Source organism: Tasmannia lanceolata, unplaced genomic scaffold (genome assembly GCF_043159265.1).
Source record: "Tasmannia lanceolata isolate RefF3 unplaced genomic scaffold, GAP_Taslan_0.1 ptg000011l, whole genome shotgun sequence".
Classification (NCBI taxonomy): domain Eukaryota; kingdom Viridiplantae; phylum Streptophyta; class Magnoliopsida; order Canellales; family Winteraceae; genus Tasmannia; species Tasmannia lanceolata.
The window spans coordinates 25,074,415-25,101,424 of NW_027518688.1; the positions used below are offsets into that span (position 1 = coordinate 25,074,415).

The 27,010-nt window shown below is 37.5% G+C and overlaps 1 protein-coding gene across 1 annotated transcript in view; it reads left to right on the forward strand.

The window, feature by feature from the left end:
• LOC143886767 (uncharacterized) overlaps positions 1–25,640 on the forward strand; it is a 30,997-nt gene extending 5,357 nt beyond the window's left edge. Inside the window, exon 2 of the mRNA XM_077390881.1 lies at positions 25,196–25,640. The gene's annotated coding sequence lies outside the window, so the exon portion shown is untranslated. The remainder of the gene's footprint in view (positions 1–25,195) is intronic.
• The last annotated feature ends 1,370 nt before the right edge of the window (positions 25,641–27,010 follow it).

The following is a 27,010-nucleotide window of genomic DNA, read 5'->3' on the forward strand; positions in this document are numbered from 1 at the left end:
CGAGGAAACGAATTCCATGCTCATTACTCTCATTCTGAAAAAATGCAATGAAATTCTATTATAAGACTTAGGATTATCAGTTTAGTGTACAACATGTATATATGTTTCAAAAAAAAATAAAATAAAAATCTTGGCCGAAGTATTAGCTAGATCAATTAAAGGAGTGATGAAGAAAATTATATCACAATTCCCATGAGAATTCGTGAAGGCTTCATTTTATGCAGAAAATTAAAATCTTTTAAAATCAAGATCAAGGAATGGGAGAAAACATTTTTAAGAGGAAAAATAAGTACAGAAAAGAAGTTTTGCAAAAGATTGAATTTTTTGATAGAAAGGAAGAGGAAACTTGCTAGTTATAGGAAGTGAAGGAGAAAAGAAGATCCTTAAAAGTTGAATAGGATGAGATTCTTAGAAGAGAGGAAATAAGTTGGCCTCAGAAGTTTGAGGCTATATAGTTTAAAGAGGATCAGAACTGAAAGTTCTTCCATTGGAGGGCGAATGTAAGAAGGATCAATGTTATTAATTGCATAGTACACGGGGTGGACTTGATTAAAGAAAAATACCGCCTCAAGAACTTAATTTTTCAATACTTTTCAAATTTATCTTCTAAGGAATATGATTCGAGACCTAAACTTGTCTAGTTAGAATTTAAACACCTCATGTATGATCAAAGCTGCTGGTTGGGAAGGGACTTTGGGATCTTCAATCTTTAGCATGCAAAAAGTTAATACCCCTGGACTGCACAGATTTCTTGAGTCATTTTATTAGAAATATTTTGAGTTGATTCTAGAGGTAGTAATGGCCTTCATATTAGAATTTCACAACTGTGGTAAGTTGGTCAAGGAAACAAATACCATGTTCGTTACTTTTATTCTGAAGAAATACGCTGAAATTTGATTATAAGACTTAGGATTATCTGTTTACTGTACAACGCGTATAAATATTAAAATCTTGGCCGAAGTAGTAGCTAGAACAATTAAAGGAGTGATGAAGAAAATCCCATGATAATTTGTAAAGGCTTTATTTTATGCAGAAAATTAAAAGCTTTGAAGATCAAGATCAAGGAATGGATGAAAACTTTTTAAGAGGAAAATTAGTACACAAAAGGTGTTTTGCTAATGAATGAATTTTTTTATAGAAAGGAAGAGGAAACTCGCTTGTTGTAGGAAGGGAAGGAGGAAAGAAGATCCTTAGTGCTCTATTTGGTTGCTCAGAGGTGGCTGGGAGATTAGTGGAAGAAAAAGTCAAAAGGGAGTAGAGAAGCATGAAAGATGTATACAGGAGTAGTGGAAGATTGGTAAGTAGTGTTTGGTTGCGTGGCAATCCTCTAGAGGATTAGTGGAAGATGTAGTGGTGTCATTACCAATATAAAGTTTTATAGTGAGGGATGTTCTCTGTTTTGTTGCCCAAAACGTTGAAGGAAGCTGTGAGATTTGTGGAATTTGAAACGCCGACACTGTTTTGTTGCCAAATTTGAGCTGAAACTCCATTTGATTACTAGACATAATGGGGACATCATGATTGTCTTTTTTCCTACGTGATGCCCATGTGGCGGTAATGTTCCTTCTTCTAATCTTCCAACCAAACCAAAAAGGTAGATTTTGTGTGGAGGAAGAGTGGAAAAGGTCTTATTCTCTTTTCTCTCTTTCTCACGCTTCCCTGCTCTGTTTGGTTGCTCAAAGGTGGCTGGGAGATTAGTGGAAGAAGAAGTCAAAATGGAGTAGACAAGCATGGAAAAAGTATAGAAGAGTAGTGGAATATTGGTAAGTGGTGTTCGGTTGCACGGTAATCCTCTAGAAGATTAGTGGAAGATGTAAGGGTGTCTTTACCAATATAGAGTTTTGTAGTGAGAGATTCTCTGTTTGGTTGCCCAAAATGTGGATGCTGTGAGATTTGTGGAATTTGAAATGCCGGACACTATTTGGTTGCTAAATTTGAGTTGAAAATCCATTTGACTACTAGACATGATGGGGACATCATGATTTTCTTTTTTCCTAAGTGGCGCCCATGTGGCGGTAATGTTCCCTATAATCTTCCAACCAAATTTCACCAAAAAGGTGTTTTCTGTGTGGAGGAAGAGTGACAAAGTTCTTGTCTTATTCTCTTTTCTCTCCTCTATCTCTCTCTACAGAAGTCTATTATGGTAATCACACCCCTACATCTTCCACTAATCTTCTAAAGGATTGCCGTGCAACCAAACACTACTTATCACTCGTCCACTACTCTTCTATACATCTTCCATGCTTATCTACTCCCTTTTGACTTCTTCTTCCACTAATCTCCCGGACACCTTTGAGCAACCATTCAGAGCAGGGAAGAGTGAAAAAGAGAGAAAAAACCACCTTTTTGGTAAAATTTGGTTGGAAGATTAGATGAGTGAACATTACCACCACATGAGCTCAATGTAGGTAAAAAGGCAATCATGATGTTCCTATCATGTCTGGTAGTCAAATGGAGTTTCAACTCAAATTTGGCAACCAAACAACGTCCGGCATTTCAAATTCCATAAATCTCCCAGCCTCCCACGTTTTGGGCAACCAAACAGAGCGAATAATAAGAGGATATTCTTAGAAGAGAGGGAATAAGTTGACGTCAGAAGTTTGAGGCTATATAGCTTAAAGAATCGGATACGTACTGAAATTCCTTCTATTGGATGACGGATGTAAGAAGGATTAATGTTGTTAATTGCCTAGTACATGGGGTGGAATTGATTGAAGATAAATACCGCCTCAATAACTTAATTTTTCAATACTTTTCAAATTTATCTTCTAAGGAATTTGATTTGAGACCTAAACTTGGCTAGCTAGAATTTAAGCTGCCCATGCTTAATCAAAGCTGCTGGTTAGAAAGTGACTTTAGGATCTTTATCTTTGCATGCAAAAAGATAAACACCCCTGGACTGGACAGATTCCCTAAGGTGTTTTACTAGAAATATTTGAGTTGATTCTAAAGGATTTATAATGGCCTTCATATTTGAATTTCATAACAGGCATAAGTTTGTCAATGAGATGAATACCACTTTAGTTACTCTCATTTCAAAGAAATGAAGGGAAATTCAATTATAAGACTTGGGCTTATCAGTTTAGTCATTAGTGTACAGCACGTATAAAATAAAAATCTTAGCCAAAGTATTATCTAGAAGAATTAAAGGAGTGATGAGAAGAATTATATCGCAATTCCAAGGCGAATTTGTAAATGTCGAACAAATTTTACATGGAATACGCATTGCAAATGAAGTAATTGATAGCAGGAAGAGGGGTGGTCTGAATGGGATCGATCGTATGCAAGTTCGATACGTAGAAACTGTACGCTCTTGTGGGTTGGAATTTTTTCACCCACATTTTGGAAAAGATGGGATTTAGGGAAAAAATGGAGCCTTTGGATAAAAGCTTCTTTATCCATGCCATCATTTTTAGTCACAGTGAATGAGGCTCCGAATTGATTTTTTAGAGTTCGAGAGGCATAAGGCAAAGTTATCTCTTATCCCCTTATCTATTCTTTATTGTTGTTTAAACCGTCTTCTCATATCTAAATCGAAAGAAACGGGGCCTTTGGATAAAAGCTTTTATATCCACACCATCATTTTCCGTCATAGTGAATGTGGCTCTGAATGGATTTTTTCGAGAGTTCGAGAGGCATAAGGCAAAGTGATCTCTTATCCCCTTATCTATTCTTTATTGTTGTGGAAGCTCGAAGTCTTCTCATATCTAAATCGAAAGAAATGGGTTTTTCAAGGTTTGGAATCTTGTAGAAATGTTCGACACTTCTGTCCTTGATGTCACTTATTTCTTAAGGGGAATGTTGAATTACGAGTTTTGAGAAGAACTTGTAGATGGTTTGGATTCTAGCAGAAATGTTTGACGTATATCACATCTTCTATTTAGCTCGAGGAGAATGTTGAGTTAGGGATTTTGAGAATAATTTTTGGATGGTTTGAGATGACATTTGGGCTAAAGATCAACTCCTCAAAGATTTTGGCAGCTGGAATAAATATCTTGATTTTTTACAAATTTTTGATGAAACGACATAATTTCGAAATCTTCGTATGATCTTGAAAAATCATTGAGATGTCTTCTTATTTTATTTCTACCGAGAAATTATCATGATAAATTCAAGATATATTTGTTGCCTTAATTTTGTTCTTAAATATTCATTTGAAAAAAATGTACTTAAATATTTATTTATTTTTATTCGTTTATTTTTCTAATATTTTTCTTATATATACCATTAAAAATCATTTTTCCAATATAAACCAAATAGTGAAAACTTTTAAAATATTCTGAGATAAATCGTGCCCAGAAATTCCTTGGATAAATTTTTGTGACTATTCTCAGAACAAGACACGATGTTTGATATTGTGAAGGAATTGGGAAGATTTTTTATGATGGAAGAAACCCAAAGTTGGAAAATGTTCAAGGTTATTAAGGACCAGGTGTGGATCCCGTCCGGAGGGTGACCCACCAGGGTGTGTGTTATAATGATAGCACCTTTGTTCATAGCATCCTCGATCTGGTCCCAGCATTGATGAAGAGATCAAAGTTAGGGCAATATTGGAGCGACATTTGCTGAAGCATTGTTGGGGTCAGATTGTTTAACATGATCTTGCATTGTTCCTTCTCAGTAGGTCGGTCCATCATGCAAGCGGCAAGCTTCCTCCATCTTTTTACAGAAGTAACAAACGTCTCGTTTGGCTCCTGTTTAGTTACCTCTAGATCACGGATAGTCACCTCAGATCCGTCATCATAAGGAGATTGTTTGATAAATTGCTCTGTAATCTCTTTGCAGGCTCTGTGACCTTTGTCTTATCCAAACTCTGATACCATTTTCTTGCAGTATCAGTCAAGGAAATGGGAAACAATTGAGCCATCTGCTCCGAATTCAATCCTTGGGATTGCAGCCGTATGATGAACATTTGTAACTGAGCAAGAGGACAACCTGTGCGATTGTATTTATCAAAGTCTGGAATCTGGAAGTTTGGAGAGAGACAGACATTCAGAAACAAAGTCAAGTCATCAGGATTGAAACTGCTTAATTCTCGGTTCTTGATGTCCTTAACTTCTTGAAGCAACAATTCAAATTTCTCAGCAAGGGACTTCTCTTCTGGAGGTGGAATCAGGGTGCAATTTTCTTCGGCGTACTGCTCTTGATCCTCAATGGTTAGAGGAGACAGTTTGGGTTGAGGGTGAACCTCGGATGTGCTTGCTATGGATTTGCCTTTTGAAGTGGGAGTACCGAATTTTCCTTCCCATTGAGCTTTCATGATCTTATTTTCTTCACGGAGTAAGCTCATTTGATGGGTGAGTTCGATCAACATATCCTCAATGCGAGGAGGCTGAGGGCTTTCTGTTGATTCAGACCTTGAAACAGAGGTAGGAGAAGATGGGGGGAAATTCTTACAAGACGGGATGATGCTCATATCCAAGTAGCTTTTGAATAATCAATGATGAATGCAAGAACTCCGGACAAAGAAAAGATTGGAAGTTTAGACCTAACATGCAGTGGCTAGAATGACTCACTTTACACAAATCGTCTCATTTATATTAAGGTTGAAATAATGCGACCAACGAATTGGTAAGGAATGAGCCTCGAAAGGGCATGCCCCTACTTTGACATTTGAGGGGTTTCAAGGATGATTTCGAAGAAGACGCCCCTAGTTTGAAAGGATTGGAGTTATAGGGGTTTAAAGATGAACTTTGATGAGATTCCCCTAGTTCGAAGAGCATGAAATTTTGAAAATGTCTACTAGGGGAGATGAAGTCCTAAGTTAAGGCTATGGAGATGAATCATGAAAGTGAACCCTAAGCTATAGGAGATGTGACCCATAGTGGATGGACGATTATGTATATAAAGGAAGATCATGGGTGATGGTTGACCATAGGATCAGATGAGGGACTGGTAGATTATGGTTAGAAGAACCCAAGTTCACCAAACCAAATGAGATGGAACTCCCTAGATCTAAGACTGGTGAGATTTTTATCCCAATCTCCAAGGCATTTTAATTCTTTGTGCTTTACTTGGAGGGCAAAGTTCCTAACCCCTAATCTAGCGGAACCAAGAGGTTTAGTTCATGACTTTGTTTATGTTCCTAAGACATTGGATGTAGCCTCAAAAGATTGGCTACCTATTAAAGGAAGATCATGGGTGATGATTGACCATAGGATCAGATGAGGGACTGGTAGATTATGGTTAGAAGAACCCAAGTTCACCAAACCAAATGAGATGGAACTCCCTAGATCTAAGACTGGTGAGATTTTTATCCCAATCTCAAAGGCATTTTAATTCTTTGTGCTTTACTTGGAGGGCGAAGTTCTTAACCCCTAATCTAGCAGAACCATTGTGTTCCTAAGACATCGGATGTAGCCTCAAAAGATTGGCTACCTATTCTAAAGATGGGAAAGGCTTTCCTAGTCTAGGCTCACATGCGTGAATTACACATGTCCGATCTACATGAATGTGTGGGGTAATCTAGGGGTAAGGCCAAGAGTTCCCTTAGTGCGAATCCGTGTTCGATATACTCTACCGGTGTCTGTGTAGCAATACGTGAATCAACGGACCCGTTTACGCACCATGAAGGTACTAGGCTAATGGTGGAATGTTTCTCTAACACAAGATGCTCTGAGTCATGACCTCCCAGTCCACCACCATGGTAGATAACACTCCGGGTTAAAAAATAGGACGTGTGTGAATGTGATATGCATGGGTGTAGATGCAAGTGATGTAAGTGTTCAATTTGGGGATTTGCATCTAATGCCCTCATGTCCTTTAATTAATCTTTTGAAGGTTTGGGTGATTACATTTTATGCACATGGATTATTGTTTTCACTTTTTCCTTTTTGTTCATGAATGAAGCAACACCAAGGTTCACCTTTTCACTCAAGATTACATTTTGTTCTTTACATTTTATGATCATGTAGAATTGGTTCCACCTTTTGTTTTCATCCAAGTAAGCACACAACATCTTTTAGTTCTTGTCTTGACTTTTTTGAATTTTTGAATTTTTTGTGTGTGTTTTGTTTCACATTTATCCCCTTTAATTATAACCCAAATGACTAAAGCTTTTAAAAGTGTAAAGTTAGGCAATCAATCCCCAGCAGTCGCCAATCGAATCTGTGGATCCCGTCCGGAGGGTGACCCACGAGGGTGTGTTATAATGATAGCACCTTTGTTCATTGATTTTGAATATTGTTGCTTTTCTTGTAAATTTGGGATGAAAATTCTAATTTACGAGAGAAGCAATGACCAGAGTCGCCACTTAGATTAGGGATCTAGGACCCATGATTAACTCTGTGTATTTTGTCTACGATTCCGAGTTGGGTAAGTTACCTGATTACAAGAAAGGATTGTGTTAGGCACCCTTCTTGCCCGACAAATGTCGGTCTTTACTTTTAAAAGCTTTAATTGTTTAAGTTTTAAATAAAGGGGTTAAATGCTTATTTTTATTAAGAGACCTAAGTATTACTAATGATTTGGCTGTTCACAGTTTAGACTCATGCGGGCTAGGAGTTGTGTTTTCTTAAATGCCAAGCTAGAATGCCGAGTGCCTATGTGTGTGTTTTGGTGTGTTATGAGAGGATGAAGATTGGGTTTGAGTTGGATTAGATTAATTGTCATGAAGTGATATGACCTATGCAATATGCTCCTAAGACTAATGCAAGGATCCTTGATTAATCTAATCCAACTCAAACTCAATCTTCATCCTCTCATAAAACAACAAAACACTCACATAGGCACTAGGCATTCTAGCTAAGCATTTAGGAAAACACAACTCCTGGCCCGCATGAGTATAAACTGTGAACGACCAAATCATTAGTAATACTTAGGTCTCTTAATTAAAATAAGCATTCAACCCCTTTATTTAAAACTTAAACAATTAAAGCTTTTAAAAGTAAAGACCGACATTTGTCGGGCAAGAAGGGTGGCCAACACATTCCTTTCTTGTAATCAGGTAACTTTCCCAACTCGGAAAGTTAATCATGGGTCCTAGATCCCTAATCTAGGTGGCGACTCTGGTCATGGCTTCTCTCGTAAATTAGGATTTTCATCCCTAATTTACGAGAAAAGCAATAATATTCAAAATCAATGAACAAAGGCACTATCATTATAATACACACCCTCGTTGGTCACCCTCTGGACGGGATCCACACCAGGATAAAGGGGTGTGATACTACGAAGAAGGATAAGATTATAGGGCTGTGGGTGTTAAGATGTTGTCCTGAGATACGATGATGGGAATTTGATTCTCAGGTTGAAGTTGAAGATTATATTTTGGAAAATATTTCCGTTAAAAATGGGTTGGCTATCACAAGGAAGAAGGAATCTCTACTCAGAATGGGGAATCTCGATTCCCCGAAAATCGATTCCGAAACGGGAATCTTCTCGATTCCCAATTTTTGGGAATCTTGTTTCGGAAACGTGGGAAACACGATTCTCACTTTATTGGAAATTCGATTCTCACTCTATGGGAAGCGCGCTTCCTATTTACCCTCTGTCTGTTGCTAATCCTCTTCTCTTACTCGTCTTAGTATTTACATGCAAAGTAATTTAAGTACTTAAGATTTACATGTAAATAAGGGAATAAACCCCATTTGAAGTTATTAGAAATAGTTCCAAGATCCAATTCTAAAAGGATAAAATGTCAACGTTCCAGTTCTAGTACAAAATTAAAAAAAAACTGGTCGGGTCAAAATCTTAACTTCCAAAGAATGGGGTATTTTTCCAATTTTAAAAAAGTAATAAATTCTATCATGTCCAAACATTATTAAATCTCAAAAGTCTTGTAAAAAAGTCTCATAATTTGGTTTCTAAATTTTTTTCTTCTTGTCAGGCACTGGTCAACCTATTTACCTTCCTTGTCAGTTGCTAATCCTTTTCTCTTGCTCGTCTTAGTATTTACATGCAAAGTAATTTAAGTACTTAAGATTTACATGTAAATAAGGGAATAAACCCCATTTGAATTTATTAGAAATGGTTCCAAGATCCAAATCTAAAAGGATAAAATGTCAACTTTCCAGTCGTAGTACAAAATTAAAACAAAAACGGGTTGGGTCAAAATCTTAACTTCCAAAGAATGGGGTATTTTTCCAATTTAAAAAAAGCAATAAATTCTATCATGTCCAAACATTATTAAATCTCAAAAGTCGTGTAAAATAGTCTCGTAATTTGGTTTCTAAATTTTTTTCTTCTTGTCAGGCACTGGTCAACAGACTGGTCAACACATGCATTTCAGCTGATAGGGATTTTACTTTAATTTGGATCTTTTAATAAAATGTTTTTTTGAAAATATGGTTTATATAAATATTTCTTATATTTTTTAACAAATTTTTAATTTTTTTAAATATTTAACTATTAAAAAAATTCTCCGACTCTTCCCGCTTCCCACCTTTCTGAGAGCCTTCACGTCTCGCTCAGGCAACCTTGGGCTGTCAAAGACATTATATTGAGGTGACAGACAGTCTATGGGATAGAGGAATCAAGAGTGGGCCTCTCTAGATGATAAAAGGGACTGAGATTTAACATTATCATTTTGACGGAAGATAAATTTTCTTCAGAATAGATCAAGAAAAATGAAATTTCTTTATCTATTCTGGTTCCAAGTACGGGCAACGGTGTTAAATGGGAACGAATATAATGAGTTTCAATGGCTAGACTTTTTTTTTTGAATGGTAGCCAATTTCATTAACTAAAGATCAAGATGTAAAAAAACAGTAAGCAACCACAATGCAAGAACAAGAAAAAATGTGTAGGTACCTCAAGAAACAGAGCTTCAAGGAGGAAGTGGATCGTGAAGGGCCAAATCCTCCAAAATCACACCATCTCTGGCGAGGGCATTTGCCATCGAATTAGCTGATCTACGAATGTGCCTAAATAGGAACGTTGAAGATCCCATCCAATCTAGCATTTCGTCGAAAAGATCGTCAAATCCCCAAGGGTGATAAAGGGACTGCGTGATTTATCATTATCATTTTTAGGGAAGGTAAATTTTCTACAAAATAGATCGAGAAAAAGGAATTTTCTTTATCTATTCTGGTTTCAAGTATGGGCAACGATGTTAAATTGAAACTATAATATAATAAGTTTCAAGTACTAGACATTTTTTTTGAATGGTAGCCAATTTCATTAATGAAAGATCGAGATGGTCAAAATACAGAAAGCAAGCACAAAGCAAGAACAAGAAAAAATGAGAAATAAAAGATACATCATGTAATGACCCGATTTCCGTGACCGGATCGCTACGAGCAAGAACCTGTCAAAACCACTTATTTTTTTTTTTTTTTGTAAACCCTTACATGAACCAAGGAAGCAGGATTCTTCCCTGGGAGCCTTCGATTCCCGCTTTCGATTCTCGTTTCGATTCCCGCTTTCGATTCCCGCTCTGGCAACCTTGAGCAGGATTCTTCCCTGAAAGCCTTCGATTCCCGGTTTCGATTCCCGCTCTGACAACCTTGACATGAACACTAAACATCCATAGTTCTTATTCCAATCTCAATAGAGTTTCCTTACAAGAACTTCCACTTAAAAACAATTATTCAACCATTCAAAGTCTCAACCGGACAATCTAAACTAAATGAAAGTGACGACCAAGCTGTGTAGTATCCCTTATTTAATTGCTCCCATCCCCTACGCTTCTAAATGTCTTCGTGCGCAAACGCACTCTCGTTAACGGTCTCTAGTCCTATAGTGGAGAAAACAATGTCAGAGTAGATTGATAGTAACCAGGCAGGTATAAAAGTTCAATTTAACAACAATTCAAGATTCGTATAATGCTAATAAAACGGTTGAATTCCAAAATAAAGATTTACGCAAAATTTCTACAACAGAATAGAGAAACCAATGACTTCCTTCCTCCCTGAGATTTGTCTTTCTTGTTATTGTTGTTTTATTTTCTTGTAATTTTGGTTGAGGCCCACCTCGGTTCCCTTCCTTTTTTAATGAATTCATCTTGCCATTTCAAAAACAGAATAGAGAAACCAATTTAAAACAATGATTTGTACTGATAACTGGAATGAGCAGAGTCAATTACAATAGAAATACATATAAATCTATTTCATACTTATTTTGACATTTTTTTTTAAACCCAGGGCACTCCAGCTCCCATTAGCCTGTTGCCCTTGCCGACACGCCCGATTTCGCGTGGACTTATTACGGTAGATCATATCGCCTAGGGACTCTTGACCTCCGTAGGATTCTGACATCAACTAGGGGTTGCACGTTTCTCCCAAGTTGTATACCTTTAATTACGGGGATAACTCAATGGTTTTCCATCACCCTTCTCCATTTCCTTTTTCTTGGATAATTTATATAGTTCAATACGCCTTCGAAATGATTTCAAGTAAATGGGAAACTACGGCTAAATTAATAGTTCTCCAATGGAAAAGCAGATATAATGCCAAACATGCGATATAAGAACTGAATTTCATAAAATAAATTTAGAAAAATAGAATTTTAGAATACTTCACCCTCCTTGTTGTATTAATTGAAAATTGATACAAGCAGAGATAGTTATTACCTGCCTTTTAGATTTCCGAACGTGAAAGAATACACCGGTCTCTTCTAGGGAGTAGAGGGGAGTAACCCTGAGGTCAAATAATAAAGGGTAACAGTGTGAGTTTAATTGAATCTAATTTTTCATACCCCCACACTACTACTATCTGATGCCCTGTTTTGAGGTGCCAGTACACAGAACACCATCAGTTATTTCTCAAATCTTTTTGGATACGAAATCACCCCAATTTTAACACTATATTGCTGCCCGTGTTTGTGCACCAATACACGTATTATACACTACTGTTGTTGCCCGGTTTTGGGCAGGAAAAATGCACACAAAACACTATTGCTGCCTTTTTTTTTGGCAGGAAAATACATTAAAAAACACTATTGCTGCCCTGTTTTTGTGCAGGAAAAATACCCGAAACAACCTCCATATTGCTGCCCCGTTTTTGAGACGCAGTCCCTCATAAAAACATAGGGTACCACTGTCCCGTTTTGGTGTGAAAACATACAAAAATATCTATTGAGAAACTCACAACTAATGAACTGTTGAACCATGAAACATATGTAGTACTTTGTTCCTTGATTAGTAAGAAAACAAATCACCTTTATTTAATTTACTTAATCAGTAACAATTTATATATATATATATATATATATATATATATATATATATATATATATAGAGAGAGAGAGAGAGAGAGAGAGAGAGAGAGAGAGAAAAGTGTAGCTACACATACGTGTAGCTAACTTAGCTACACCGACGGCTTAAAATACAATGGGCCCCACATTGTTTGGGTGATGCAAACCAGTCATTTGATGGGCCCTCACATAGATAGGGTGTGACCAAAAAATCAGCTCCATAGGATCATCCTAACCCTACAATTTGTGGAGGCAAAAATGGACGTGTAAAAACCTTCACAAATCGGTCCATTTTTGCCTCCACGGTTTGAAGGGTTGGGATGATCCAATAGAGCTGATTTTTTGAGCACACCCTATCAATGTGAGGGCCTATCAAATGAATGGTTCGGATCACCCAAACAATGTGGGCCCACTGTAGTTTAAGCCGTCGGTGTAGCTAAGTTAGCTACACGTATGTGTAGCTTCACTTAACTCATATATATATATATATATATATATGTAGTACGAAATACACCAAAAACCTTTCATTAGCATATATATATCACTGGTGGAATAAAAAAACCATTGGCTTAACCCTATGTGCATGTTTCTTATTGAGGTAAAAATAAAGTTATTTACAAAAAGTGTTGATGCGATCTTACAGGAATACAACTGGAAAAATATAAAATACATTACAATTCATTTCTTAACCTTATGCTCTGATAAAATCGAAAGCTATGTAAAAATTTCATTAATTCTTTTATAAATCCTAATACGCAACTACTGTTGGAATTAGAATTATTACTAATAATTTTATTTGGAAGCTTGCGTACATTCAACTGTTAGAATTCAATATATGTATAAAGGTTTTATGGATAAAAATATGTTTACTGAACTATTTGAAAGCAACCATATGAAAATTTCATTTGAATATAAATTATTGAGCTTAAGACTGTACATGCTATCCCAAATTTTATGCGATGAATACACTAATAGTTGAATCTTATATCTCTTGAAAGATTAGTACTACATAATATTTCATTGTTTTAAAACCCTAGTAATTGGAAAAAAAATCAACTGTTGGTTTAGGTTGTTTATATCTCTGATGAAATCCAAAAGTTTCATTAGCTAATTAAATTTATAAAATATAAGTAAACCCAAAAATTTTCTGAACCGTTAAAAATTGCGATGACAATAAATTTCTTTATGGTTTTATTATGTAAACTTAATCAAGTGAATTAACACCCAACTTGTATACAACACAAACAGGTATATCATGGTCGAGGTGTATTTTTGAGACTTGAGAATAAGTCTCCAATTTTATCCTCACTTTTTCCCTTCTTTCTTCCTACTGTGAATATGTAAAACCCGACATTTTGAAGTGTAAATTATATGGAATATATATATATATATATATATATATATAGATATATATATACACACATAAATAAATTCATTTTGGACCATTGGATCATCTGATCATTTGATCTGGGGTTGAGATCGTTTAGATTAACCCTCAATTAAAGAGAGTTTATCATATGTTAGTATTAAACTAATTTAGATTCTTGGTCTTTGAATTAAGGGTTATTAGTATAGTTAGAAAGCTTCCTCGAAATTTTATTGCACGGAATATTTGACTTAAAATTTGGAAAATTGAAGATTTAAAATTTTTGGGAAAAAGCCACTTTTTTCCTTTCATGGGAAAATGTGCCTACTCTTTAATAAGAAGTGGGCCCACGTCCTGATTTGTTTAATACAGAAAACAAACTTTATTCCTTAAATCTCTTTTGGATTATTATCTAGAAATCTATGAATAGTGAGATATTATTAAGAATAACTAGTAACCAATGAGAAATGGATGGATGAGAGATAAAATAGAAAGAAATATCAAATTTTGTCTGCTATACATGATTCCCATATTGGGAATCGTGCGCACAACTCATTGTGCGCATCATTCCCACTTTTGATTGTTATTTCCTTGATTTTTTTTCAAAATTTAAAACCCTTAAAATTAGAAGATAAGATCTTGTAGATTAGACAACTCACTATATCCTATGTCTCACCCTAATTGCTATACATAAGGAGAGGAATCTTAACAAAAAGGAAGGGAATATATGTGACTCTCTTTCACGCCCAACAATAGTAGGACGCCCAACCCATGCCCTCTAAAAACCCACGCCCCACTCTGTTTCTTATATATTTTGCCTATACTTGTCTTCTCCTTAGTTCCCTTGCGCATATTCACAGTAGGAAGAAAGAAGGGACAAAGTGAAGATAAAATTGGAGCCTCAATCTCCTGTCTCAAAAATACACTTCAATCATGATATACCTGTTTGTGTTGTATACAAGTTGGGTGTTAATTCACTTGATTAAGTTTACATAATAAAACCATAAAAAAATTGATTGTCATCGTAATTTTAAACGGTTCAGAAAATTTTTAGGTTTACTTATATTTTATAAATTTAATTAGTTAATGAAACTTTTGGATTTCATCGGAGTTATAAACACTCTAAACCAACAGTTGATTTTTATCCAATTACTTGGGTTTTAAAACAATGAAATATTATGTAGTACTAATCTTTCAAGAGTTATTAGATTCAACTGTTAGTGTATTTATCGCATAAAATTTAGGATGGCATGTAGAGTCCTAAGTTTAATAATTTATATTCAAATGAAATTTTCTTATGGTTGCTTTCAAATAGTTGAGTGAGCATATTTTTATCCATAAAATCTTTATATTGAATTCTAACAGTTGAATGTACGCAAGCTTGCAAAAAAAATTTTTAGGAGTAATTTTATTTCCAACAGTAGTTGCATATTAAGATTTATAAAAGAATGAATGCAATATTTATATAGCTTTCGATTTCATCAGTGCATAAGGTGAAGAAATGAATTGTAATGTATTTTATATTTTTTCAGTTGTATGCCTGTAAGATTACATCAAAACTTTTTGTAAATAACTTTATTTTTACCACAATAAGAAACATGCACATAGGGTTAAGCCAATGGTTTTTTTTATTCCATCAGTGATATATACATAAGCCAATAAAAGATTTTTGGTGTATTTCATACTTCATCAGTGATATATATATATATATATATATATATATATATATATATATATATATATATATATATATGTATCTGTATATGTAATCAGTGTATACATATATCTATATATATATAAATTTTTGTTCCTAAAGTATACTTGATTAAGTAAATTAAATAAATGTGATTTGTTTTTTTTACTAATCAAGGAACAAAGTACTACATATGTTTCATGGTTCAACGGTTCATTAGGTGTGAGTTTCTCAATAGATTTTTTTGTATGTTTTCACACCAAAACGGGACAGTGGTACCCTATGTTTTTATAAGGGATTGCGTCTCAAAAACGGGACATCAGTATGGAGGTTGTTTTGGGTATTTTTCTTGCCCAAAATGAGGGCAGCAATAGTGTTTTTGAGTGTGTATTTTCCTGCCAAAAAACAATGCAGCAATAGTGTTTTTGTGTGCATTTTCCTGCCCAAAACCGGGCAGCAGCAGCAGTGTATAATACGAGTGTATTGGTGTCCAAACACGGGCAGCAATATAGTGTTAAAATGAGGGTGATTTCGTATTAAAAAAATGGTAAATAACTCCTGATGTTGTGTACTGGCGCCCCAAAACAGGCTTCTTATAGTAGTGTAGGAGTGTGGGTGTATGAAAATTAGATTCAATTAAACTCACACTGTTACCCTTTATTATTTGACCTCAAGGTTACTCCCTTCTACTCCGTAGCGGAGACCGGTGTATTCTTTCACGTTGCAAAATCTGAAACGCAGGTGATAACTAACGTTGCTTGTATGGATTTTCAATTTATACAACAAGTAGGGCGAAGTATTCTAAAATTCTATTTTTTCTAAATTTATTTTATGAAATTCAGTTCTTATATTGCATGTTTGGCATTATATCTGCTTTTCCATTGGAGAACTGTTAATTTAACTGTAGTTTCCCATTTTTCTGAAATAATTTGGAAGATGTATTGAACTATATAAATTATCCAAGAAAAAGGAAATGGGGAAGGGTGATGGGAAACCATTGAGTTATCCCCGTAATTAAAGGTATATAACTTGGGAGAACCACGCAACCCCTAGTTGATGTCGGAATCCTACGGAGGCCAAGAGTCCCTAGGTGGTATGATCTACCGTAATTAGTCCATGCGGAATCAATCGTGTCAGCATCTCCAAGGGGCGGGCCCTGCGGAGTGGGTTGGGCACGGTTAGTGCTGCTGGAAAACAAAACCGGGGAGGATAGATCTGGCCCAGAACCAGACAATATCTACCTAGTGGAGCCGGGACGTGATATAATGGTATCGAAGCTGGACCTCCCATCCAGTTCAGTGTGCCAACGATGACGCTAGGCTCTAAGGTGGGTGGGTTGTGAGATCCCACATCGGAAAGGGAGGAAAAGTTCCTGGGCTATATATGTGGATTCCCTCTCTCGCTGTGTAGACGCGTTTTCAGCATCTCTAAGGGACGGGCCTGCGGAGTGGGTCGGGCACGGTTAGTGCTGCTGGAAAACAAAACCGGGGAGGGTAGATGACCCAGAACCGGACAATATCTACACAGTGGGGTCGGGGCGTGACACATCAAGAAACAGAGCTTCAAGGAGGAAGTGAATCATAAAGGGCCAAATCCTCCAAAATCACACCATCTCTGGCGAGGGCATCTGCCATCGAATTAGCAGATGTACGAATGTGGATTCCCTCTCGGAAAGGGAGGAAAAGTTCCTGGGCTATATATGTGGATTCCCTCTCTCGTTGTGTAGACGCTTTTTCAGCATCTCCAAGGGGCGGGCCCTGCAGCACTGTTAGTGTTGCTGGAAAGCAAAACCGGGGAGGGTAGATGACCCAGAACCGGACAATATCTACACAGTGGGGTCGGGGCGTGACACATTAAGAAACAGAGCTTCAAGGAGGAAGTGAATCATAAACGGCCAAATCCTCCAAAATCACACCATCTCTGGCGAGGGCATCTGCCATCGAATTAGCAGATGTACGAATGTGCCAAAATAGGAACGTTGAAGATCGCATCCAATCTAGCATTTCGTCGATAAGATCGTCAAATCTCCAAGGGTGAGAAGAGTTATCTTCAAGGGTGAGATGAGTTTCAAGGGCTAGACTACTTAGTCATTTTTGGGTAGAGTCTCTAGGATCCATTATCGTGGATGGGTCCATGGATTTTTGGCGGAAGTTTTAACACTGTCATATTCCCTCATGAAAAGAGTGGTCTTGGGAGAAGCACAATGAGTATGAGGAAGTTATCATAACTCATCAAGCAAAGTGAACATGTAAACTTGCCGTAGGAAGGTGCTAAATTTACCCTCATGAAAAGAGTGGTCTTGGGAGAACCACAATGAGTATGAGGAATTTATCATAACTCATCAAGCAAAGTGAACATGTAGACTTGCCGTAGGAAGGTGCTAATTTACTTGGTCGAATAATCAGTCAAACCATATCTTAAGCGGAGCGTTGTTTTCCTCTCATTATTCAAAGAGCGCTACCCAACTCAATTTCTGACTGTTCTCAAATCTTATTAGAAATGAAAGATTGGGAGGGAGAGCCATGACCTTCCAAATTTGATTTGGCACTATGGGAGATTCCTGGTTTTGAAGTTCAAAGAATGATAGATTAATATTAAAGTGAAGAGTTGTAAAGGCCTCATTTTATGTAGAAAACTGAAAGCTTTGAAGATAGAGAGCAAGGAATGGAAGAACGCTTTTGAAGAGGAAAATAAGTACAGAAATGCAAAAGATCGAATCTTTAGATAGAATGGAAGAGGAAACTCGCACCTTTCAAAAAAAATGAAAGACGAAGCTCGTTTGTTCAAGGAATTCAGGAAGGAAAGAATGACCTTAAAGGGGGAATATGAGGAGATTCTTGGGAGAGAGGAAATAAGTTGACGTCGGAAGTTTGAGGCTAAATGGCCTAAAGAAGGGGATAAGAACTCAAAGTTCTTCCGTTGGATGGCGAATGTCAGAAGGATTAATGTTATTAACTACCAAGTAGATGGGTTAGACTTGGTTGAAGATAAGTACTGCCTCAGGAGCTTAATTTTTCATTACTTTTCAATGTTTTATTCCAAGGAATATGATTGGAGACCTAAACTTGGCTTGCTAGAATATAATCACCTTATGCATATGAATGTCGCTAGTTGGTTGAAGATAAGTACCGCTTCAGGAACTCAATTTTTAAATACTTTTCAATGTTTTGTTCCAAGGAGTATGATTAGAGACCTAAACTTGGCTAGTCAGAATATAATCACCTTATGCATATGAATGTCGCTAGTTGGAAAGGGACTTTGGGGAAGAAGTTAGATCTACAGTACTTAGCATGCAAAAAGATAAAACCCATGAACCAGACGAATCTTATAATACGGGTGGAGTACGACTTTTTATCCTAATTTATGTGGATATCCTCTTCATGGGTAATAATACGACGGCCATGTCAAAATTACTTGACTCTCTACGCCAAGCCTTTGCCATTAAAGATCTTGGCTCTCTGCACTACTTTCTCGGACTAGAAGCCACTTTCTTTTCCAAGGGATTACTTCTTTGCCCACGAAGGTACATTTTAGAGCTTCTCCAACGGACAAATATGGTTGATGCTAAGCCCATCTCTACACCAATTTCCACATCTTCAAAACTCTCAATACACTCTGGTTCACCATTACCAGATGACACACAATATCAACAAATAGTGGGCGCTCTTCAATACTTACTACTAACTCAGCCCGATCTTGCATTTGCGGTCAACAAAGTTTGTCAATACATGCATAATCCAACTACTGAACATTGGACAGCTGTTAAAAGGATCTTGCGCTACCTCAAATCCACGTTGCACTACGGATTGTTGATTCGCAAAAGTCCATCTATTTCTCTCCTTGCCTATTCTGATGCCGATTGGGCTGGATGCCTAGATGATCGAAAATCTACAGGAGGCTATGCCATTTTTTGGGGACCAAACCTTATTTCATGGAGCTTTCGTAAACACCGTACAATGGCCCGCTCAAGTACGAAAGCAGAATATCGCTCTCTAGCAAACACCACTGCCGAGCTCATTTGGGTTCAAGCTCTTCTTTCAGAACTAGGCATCTATGTTCTCACTCCACCGATATTATGGTGCGACAATGTTGGTGCCACTTACCTTACAGCCAATCCCATTTTTCATGGCCGAATGAAACATGTGGAAATTGACTTTCATTTTGTACGTGATCGAGTAGCAAAGAAACACCTTGAGGTGTAGTACATATCTACGAAGGATCAATTAGCCGATATTATGACAAAGGGGTTACCATCAGCTATCTTCGAAGATATTCGATCCAAACTTCAACTCACTACCAGTGAGTTTTGTTTGAGGGGGCGTTTTAGGGAAGGCCGGTAGTCTAAAATTTGTCACGTCAACAAGTCATGTTTATCTATTTCTCACGATGGCTATTTCTGTTGAGAATTGGATTCTAACCATATCCCATGTATGACACTGTATTGGACACCTGTCCTTTAGGATAGATACAAATTCTTTAAAGGAGTTAAATGATGTAAATCACAAAGACATGAAATCAATAAAGCATCAGAGACTCACAGTTGTGTGAGTATCCAAAACAATTCTGATATTCTTTACGGTATCAGAGCCAAAGTGACTCACGTCCCTTTTTCAATCCCTTTTTTTTTGTTGTTTTTTTCCTGCAATGGTATCAACTCCTTCAATTACTGATGGAACAACACCATCTAGCAACTCCTCTACCACTTCATCCCCTGTCACACTAATGATGACTGCTCCCATATCTTCCGGAAATATGCTCGCATTTCTTCCTCTCAAACTCAATACCACAAATTAATTACTTTGGAAATCTCAATTCCTCCCACTATTGCGGTCTCATGATCTAATGGGTTATGTTGATGGCACTACCCCTTGTCCTCCTAGATTCACCCTATCACCAGATGATACCCCTATTCCCAATCCAACGTATATAACCTGGAATCGCCGAGACCATCTCCTTTTAAGTTGGATCATTTCTTCATTAACAGAATCACTTTTTGCCCAAATCATAGGCCTCGACACCTCTCAAGCCGTGTGGAACGCTCTTGAAAGAACATATGTGTCCAAAACACGAGCCCATTTCCAACAACTCAAGTTTCAATTACAAAACCTTAAGAAAGGTGCCTCCTCCATCGATGAGTACCTTCAAAAGGTTAAGGCAATTATTGATAACCTTGCTGCAATTGGTCAACCACTCCATGAAGATGATATTGTTTCTCAAGTTCTCCGTGGTCTACGATTTGAATATGGACCTTTCGTCACCGCAATCATTACAAGAGTGGAACCCGTATCCCTGATAGACCTTCATGGACTTCTCAGTCAAGAAATTCAGCTCGCAGACACAACTGAGACTATTGACGTAAGTGCCAACTTCTCTACAAGGGGATTTTCAAATCAATCTAACCGTGGACGCTCACAATGGTTGAACAATACCGGCTATCGCACTCCGAATCGTGGACTTGGTCGAGGCCAACCTCAACAATTTTCAAGCTCAGGCCGTCTCTCATATCCACCATGCCAGTTCTGTGGACGCCGAAACCATGCAACAGACAATTGCTATCATTGACCGTATCCTCAATTTGAACATGACCCGTCGAGTAATATGGCGATTGCACTCGCTGCCCCTCATGAGACGACATGGTATCCAGGCTCTGATACCATAAAGAATATGAGAACTGTTTTGGATACTCGCACAACTGTGAGTCTCCGATGTTTTATTGATTTCATGTCTTTGTGATTTACATCATTTAACTCCTTTAAAGAATTTGTATCTATTCTAAAGGACATGTGTCCAATACAGTGTTATACATGGGATATGGTTAGAGTCCAATTCTCAATAGAAATAGCCATCGTGAGAAATAGATAAACATGACTTGTTGACGTGATTAATCTTAGACTACCGGCCTTAAGTACTTAGCATGCAAAAAGATAAAACCCATGAACCAGACGAATTCCCTATGGCATTTTACCAGAAATATTGTGAGGTAGTTAGATAGGGTGTGATGGCTTTCATATCTTAGTTTCACAACCGAGGTAAGTTGCGCAAGGAAATGAATACCATGTTCATTACTTTCATTTCGTTGAAAGGAGGAATTCAGTTAAAAGACTTTAGGCTTATCAGTTTACTGCAGTGTGTATTAAATCTTGGCCAAAGTATTAGGTAGAAGAACTAAATGACTGACGAGGAAATTATATTGCAATTCCAATGGGCATTTGTAAGGGGTAGACAAATTTTAGATGAATTACTCATTGCAAATCAAGTAATTGATCCAGGCAAAGGGGCAGTGAGAAAGGGATCAGATTTATGATTGATATGGCGAAAACTCACGATCATGTTGTCTTGAATTTATTCGACCTCATTCATGAAAATATGGGATTTAGGGAAAACATGGAGTTGGATAAAAGCTTTTATATCCACGTCATCACACTCCAGTCATAGTGAATGGGCCCCGACTGAATTTTTTCTGGGGCTTTGAGAGGCTTAAGACAAGGTGATTCGCTGTCCATGTATCTATTCATTATTGTAGCAGATGCTCAAGTCTTCTTATTTCTAAAGTGAAAGAAAGGTGTTTTATCAAAGGTTTGGAAACTAGCAGAAACAGTCTATGTCTCATCTTCAGTTCGCTGGTGACACTATTATATCTCTCAAGGAGATTACTTGTGGAAGTAAAAAATTTCAAGAGAATTTTTAGATGGTTTGAGATAGCATCTGGGTTAAAGTTGAACTTCTCAAATTGCTTGATAGAAGGAATAGATTTGTGGAAGTACTCTATGTCTCATCTTCAGGAGAATTTGCTTGATCGCAGGAATAAACTAGCAGAAACAGTCTCTGTCTCATCTTCAGTTCGCTGATGACACTGTTATATCTCTCAAGGAGATTGTTGTGGAAGTAAAAAATTTCAAGAGAATTTTTAGATGGTTTGAGATAGCATGTGGGTTAAAGTTGAACTTCTTAAATTGCTTGATAGCAGGAATAAATTTTGCAGAATGAAGAGGTTCAGGAACACGCTTTGGCATTAGGGTGCAGAAAGGAGGGTTTGCCCATCAGTTATCCAGGACTACCGTTGGAGTTCCGCAACATCACTTTGGGGTCCAATAGTGGAAAGAATTGAAAGGAAACTAGTTTCTTGGTTCAAGTACTTATCTTTTGGGGCAATGATCACTCTCATTAAGATGACATTGGCAAACCTTTCGGTATACTGTCTCTTTAAAGTCCGGTGTAGGTCGCAATATACGAGTTACAACGGTATTTCTTGTGGGAGGGAAGGGAGGCCAATAAGAAATTTAAACACTTTATGAACTGGTAGAAGTTATGTAGACTAAAGAAACATGGTAGCGTTGGAATTGGAGTGAAATAAAGCACTATTTCGTAAATGGCTATGGAGATGCAGCAAGGAGACAGATTCCTTATGGGACAAAATTATTGCGGACAAGTATGGGCAGGATTGCGGAATGGGAGAATAGGAACCCTTCTTTAAGAAAAGGATTTGGTGCATGGAAGTCAATTTGTGGTACTAGATCCCTATATGAGTCTTTAGTTAGATTTAGAGTGGAGAGGGGAGAGGGGAGAGGGGATATGCATAGCCGTACTTCTTTTCCAGGTCTCCTTAGTTCCTCTTATTGCTCAACCCCATATTCCTGACCATTTAGTGTAGTGTGGACCTTAGAAGCATGAAGAGTTGGAGGAGTTTGATGCAAGGAAGTTGGTGACGATAGGACTGATGGAGTAATAGGAGCAGGTTGGGAGCGTCATGGGAGTTGTTTCCGTCTCTTTGGGGTCGTGCTCCATGGAAGATACTTCCTAAGGAGCGCTGAATCGCGGTTCTGGGGTGGGAGCGGCCCCAATGAGGGCAGATTTCTGTTCTAAGGGGTGGACCCTTGATACTCATGGGTCATTTTGTGTTGGCTCTTTTCTGTCTTAGAAGAAGAAAGCTCCATCTTGTCTTCTTCTGTATCTTATGCAAGGAGGAATTGTCTTTGGCTCATCTATTGGTGCATTGCTCCTTCTCTCATCGGTTGCGTCGGTCCATTTTCAAAAGCTTCGAACTTTCCTGGGTATTCCAAAGATCAATCAAGAATATCATCCTTCATTGGTGTGATGGCTATTTGGAAAAGCAGGAATGGTTCTTGGGGTCTGTTACCCAATGCAATGATCTAGTATATATGGAAGGAGAGGAATAATTGCATATTCAAGGAAAAAAGGAGGCAAATGGAAAGGATAATATTAGAAATCAAAATTGATCTCAGCATGTGGAAGGTATGACTTGAATTTCTCTAATTATAGTATGTGAGATATACTTACAAATTGAAGTACTATAATTAAAGTAAAAGGCATGGAGATTAAGATTATCCATAGTGGTGACCTCCCCAAATTGGATGGGTTAGGCTCAATTTTGATGGAAGCTCGAAAGGTAATCCAGACCGTGCTGTTATTTGCGGCATAGTTTGTGATTCAAGAGGACATGTATTTTGTGATTCAAATGGGGACACATTACTTACACTCTCAGGTCCAACGGTTGCATGTGACTCCAATGAGGCATAAGTAAGAGCCCGTCTTTGGTGATTGAGATGGTACACAAATTCTATGAATTGTCCTCTAATCATTGAAGGTGACTGGCCAAATGCCATTGCATGGGGAAGAAGCAAAGCAACAGGTCCTCGGAAATTAGCAGGCATTATTACTGAAGTTAGAGATCTATGCCCGAAAATGCCTTGTATTTCAACATGTGATGATATCAGCGAACGAACAAGCTGAAAATTTCTCTTACTTAAAAGATCGTAGAAGCTAGAAGCTTCTTCTCCCTAAGATAGGGTGTAAAAATTCTCTTGAAAATCATCTTACAGTCACCAAAAAGTCCCTAAATGAGAGTCTCTTCCCTATTTCTCCTTTACATTCAAATCCTCATCACATGCCCCTCAATTACTCAATTAGTACAAACATACCACTCCAGTACAACCTATAAAAGCATAGAAATTATGACTAATGCCACCAAGGCTTAATTCCAATTATGCCATCTTACTAGCATAGGCCCATCTTACTTCGGCCGGGACCTGACCCCCACACAACACACACAAAAACAAAATAAGAGAGCTTGGCCACAAGCTCGGCTCCGTCTAGGTCATTGGGCAAGCTGGGATGTAATCCCTCTCTACTTGGCCCTAGAAAAAGTATGATAGCAGTGCCAGGATCAAACACGAGTCTATCGCTCATAGCAACATGACCACCTTTCATCCACAACCTCACCACCACATCAATACTGATGGTATCATGAATTCTTTTGCTACATATTGTGCCTCATGAATGGGTGGCCTCTGGCATAAAAATGTGTACTCTAAAAATGGATCCTGGTAGAAAGTGTCTGCCACATCAACATATCCCTCTGTTATCTTAAGATCTAAGTCATCCGTTGTCCACTTATCTAGCCCAATGTTGTCTGAAGGTGATATAGGCTCATGCTCAAAGTTGTGCTCTTGCTGATGTCTACCAACTACCTCAGTGCAAATCTCTGTAATCTGCTCGCTAAGCAATCTGATCCTCTGACCTCTTGATGATGAATGAATGGTTTTGCTTGGTGATGAATGAATTTGTTTAACGCTCGATGTGCTTTCTTTCCTCTCCATCTGTCTCTACTCTTTTTGACTCAACTCAACTAAGTCTTTGTCCCAAACTAGTTGGGGTCTGCTAATGAATCCTTTACTCCAACTTTGGCACGGGTCACTTCTTCTCACTGGAGCATCCAAAGGCCTATGTTGGATATGCCCAAATCATTTTAAGCTGTGCCCTCTCATCTTCTCAGCTTAAGCGGTGCTCTCTACTCTTTTTGACTGAATATTCTAAATTACACCACAACAAAATTTCTTAATAGAGATCAATTGTTGCTTTAATCTTTTAGATAAGCTCATTCGTAGGTGAGTTACTGCGTTGGTATGGCTATCTTGGTCTTTTATGTTCTTTTGCTTATCTTTCTTTTAGCAAGAAAATGTTGTTAATGTGTTATTGGTTGTTTTCAGGTAAACAGAAAATGACCTATCTTTGTCATCCGTGTTCTGGACGGAATATGTGAGGCTGTGAATTTCTGGTTATCTCATTTTTCTAGGGGTGTCAATGGGCTAGATCCACGGGCCCATCACTTCCAAAATTTGTCTTGTAATTGGATCGTATCCGGATTCAGGCTATTCATTTTTTGGCCTGGCTCATTGACACCTCTACGTCTTCCACCTGCTGATTTTGGTGACTTTCTCTTTTTACTTCACTTTTTTTTGGCCTTAAAAGGGAACTGCAACTGGCACTGTTTGGATTGCAAGTTGGGTCAAGCTCAACTTAAGCCCAACACCATTTACCAAATGGGCTTTGTAAATTAGGGCCTAGTTTTGGTATACCTTTGCCCATTTCATCGACTATATCATTTGTAGCACTATTATAACAGTTGTTTGCAAGTAATCATGTTTAACTTCAGACCCATTTGCATTAGTTTCTATGCAAGTACTTCTTAGGGAAGAAAATAAAACTAAAAAAAGGGGTCATTTAGATAATGTAAAGAACGACTAGTACTGGTGGAGTGAATAGTGATGGTCAGTCCTATAGTCCCATACTTAAATATATGTGCAATCAAGACGGTTGATCTGTTCCCAACTGGTCTTGGACTTATACCTGGTGAGCACTCCAAGCGTTAAGTGAAGAAGTTCAGAAAACTTGAAATAGGCGTGTCTGTTAAGAACCTACGATCATCCGATCGCAGGGAAAGAAAATTATACGGATAAAATTTCCCATCCTTGCCAACATGAAATGTCTCATTAAACTGTGTCCCCATCGTCTCTAAAATTTCAAAATTGTTACTCTTTTTTTCGAAATAATTTGATAGAAAGACAAAAACTCAAATTTATCCTAAGTTTCTCAAACTTATTATAATATTTTCAATTTATTTTTACAAATTAATACTGTAGTTCTCTGATGATTTTGTTTTTTAATTTCTTCTTTAATATATATATATATATATATATATATATATATATATATGAGGAATAAGATTATGCGGTCGACCGCACCTAAGCTTAGGTGCGGTCGAGGGCCCAAACACATGGGTCCTACATTTTTTGTGCTGATCAAAACCATTCATTTGCAAGGCCCCATCATAAATAGGGTGTGTAAATAAAATCAGGTCAATTGGATCATCCTAAGCCCTCCAAAAGTCGAGGGCAAAAATGGGCAGATTTGTGGCAAACGGTGTCTGTTCATTTTGACCTCCACAAATGGATGGGTTAGGATGATCTTATGGAGCTGATTTTTTGTACGTACCTTATTTTGTACATACCTTATCTATGTAAGGGCCTTTGAAATGAATGCTTTGGATCATCCCAACAAAGTGGGCCCACATGAGTTTGGGGCTCTCGACCGAACATAAGCTTGGTGTGGTCGACCGCACAATCATTTTTCTCATATATATATATATATATATATATATATATATATATATATATATATATATATATAAGGAAAGTGTTGGTGAGCTTAAGCTCACCACACTTATGCAAAGCCCTATCATAGATAGGGTGTGTACCAATCACATGGGTCCCACATTTTCTGTGGTGATCCAAACCATTCATCTGCAAAGCCCTATCATAGATAGGGTGTGTACCAAAAATCAGCTCTATAGGATCATCCTAACCCCTCCATTTGTGGAGGACAAAAATAGGCAAATTTGTGGACAAATAATGTCTGTCCATTTTGACCTCCACAAATGGATGGGTTAGGATGATCCTATGGAGCTGATTTTTGGTACACACCACATCTATGTAAGGGCCTTTCAAATGAATACTTTGGATCAT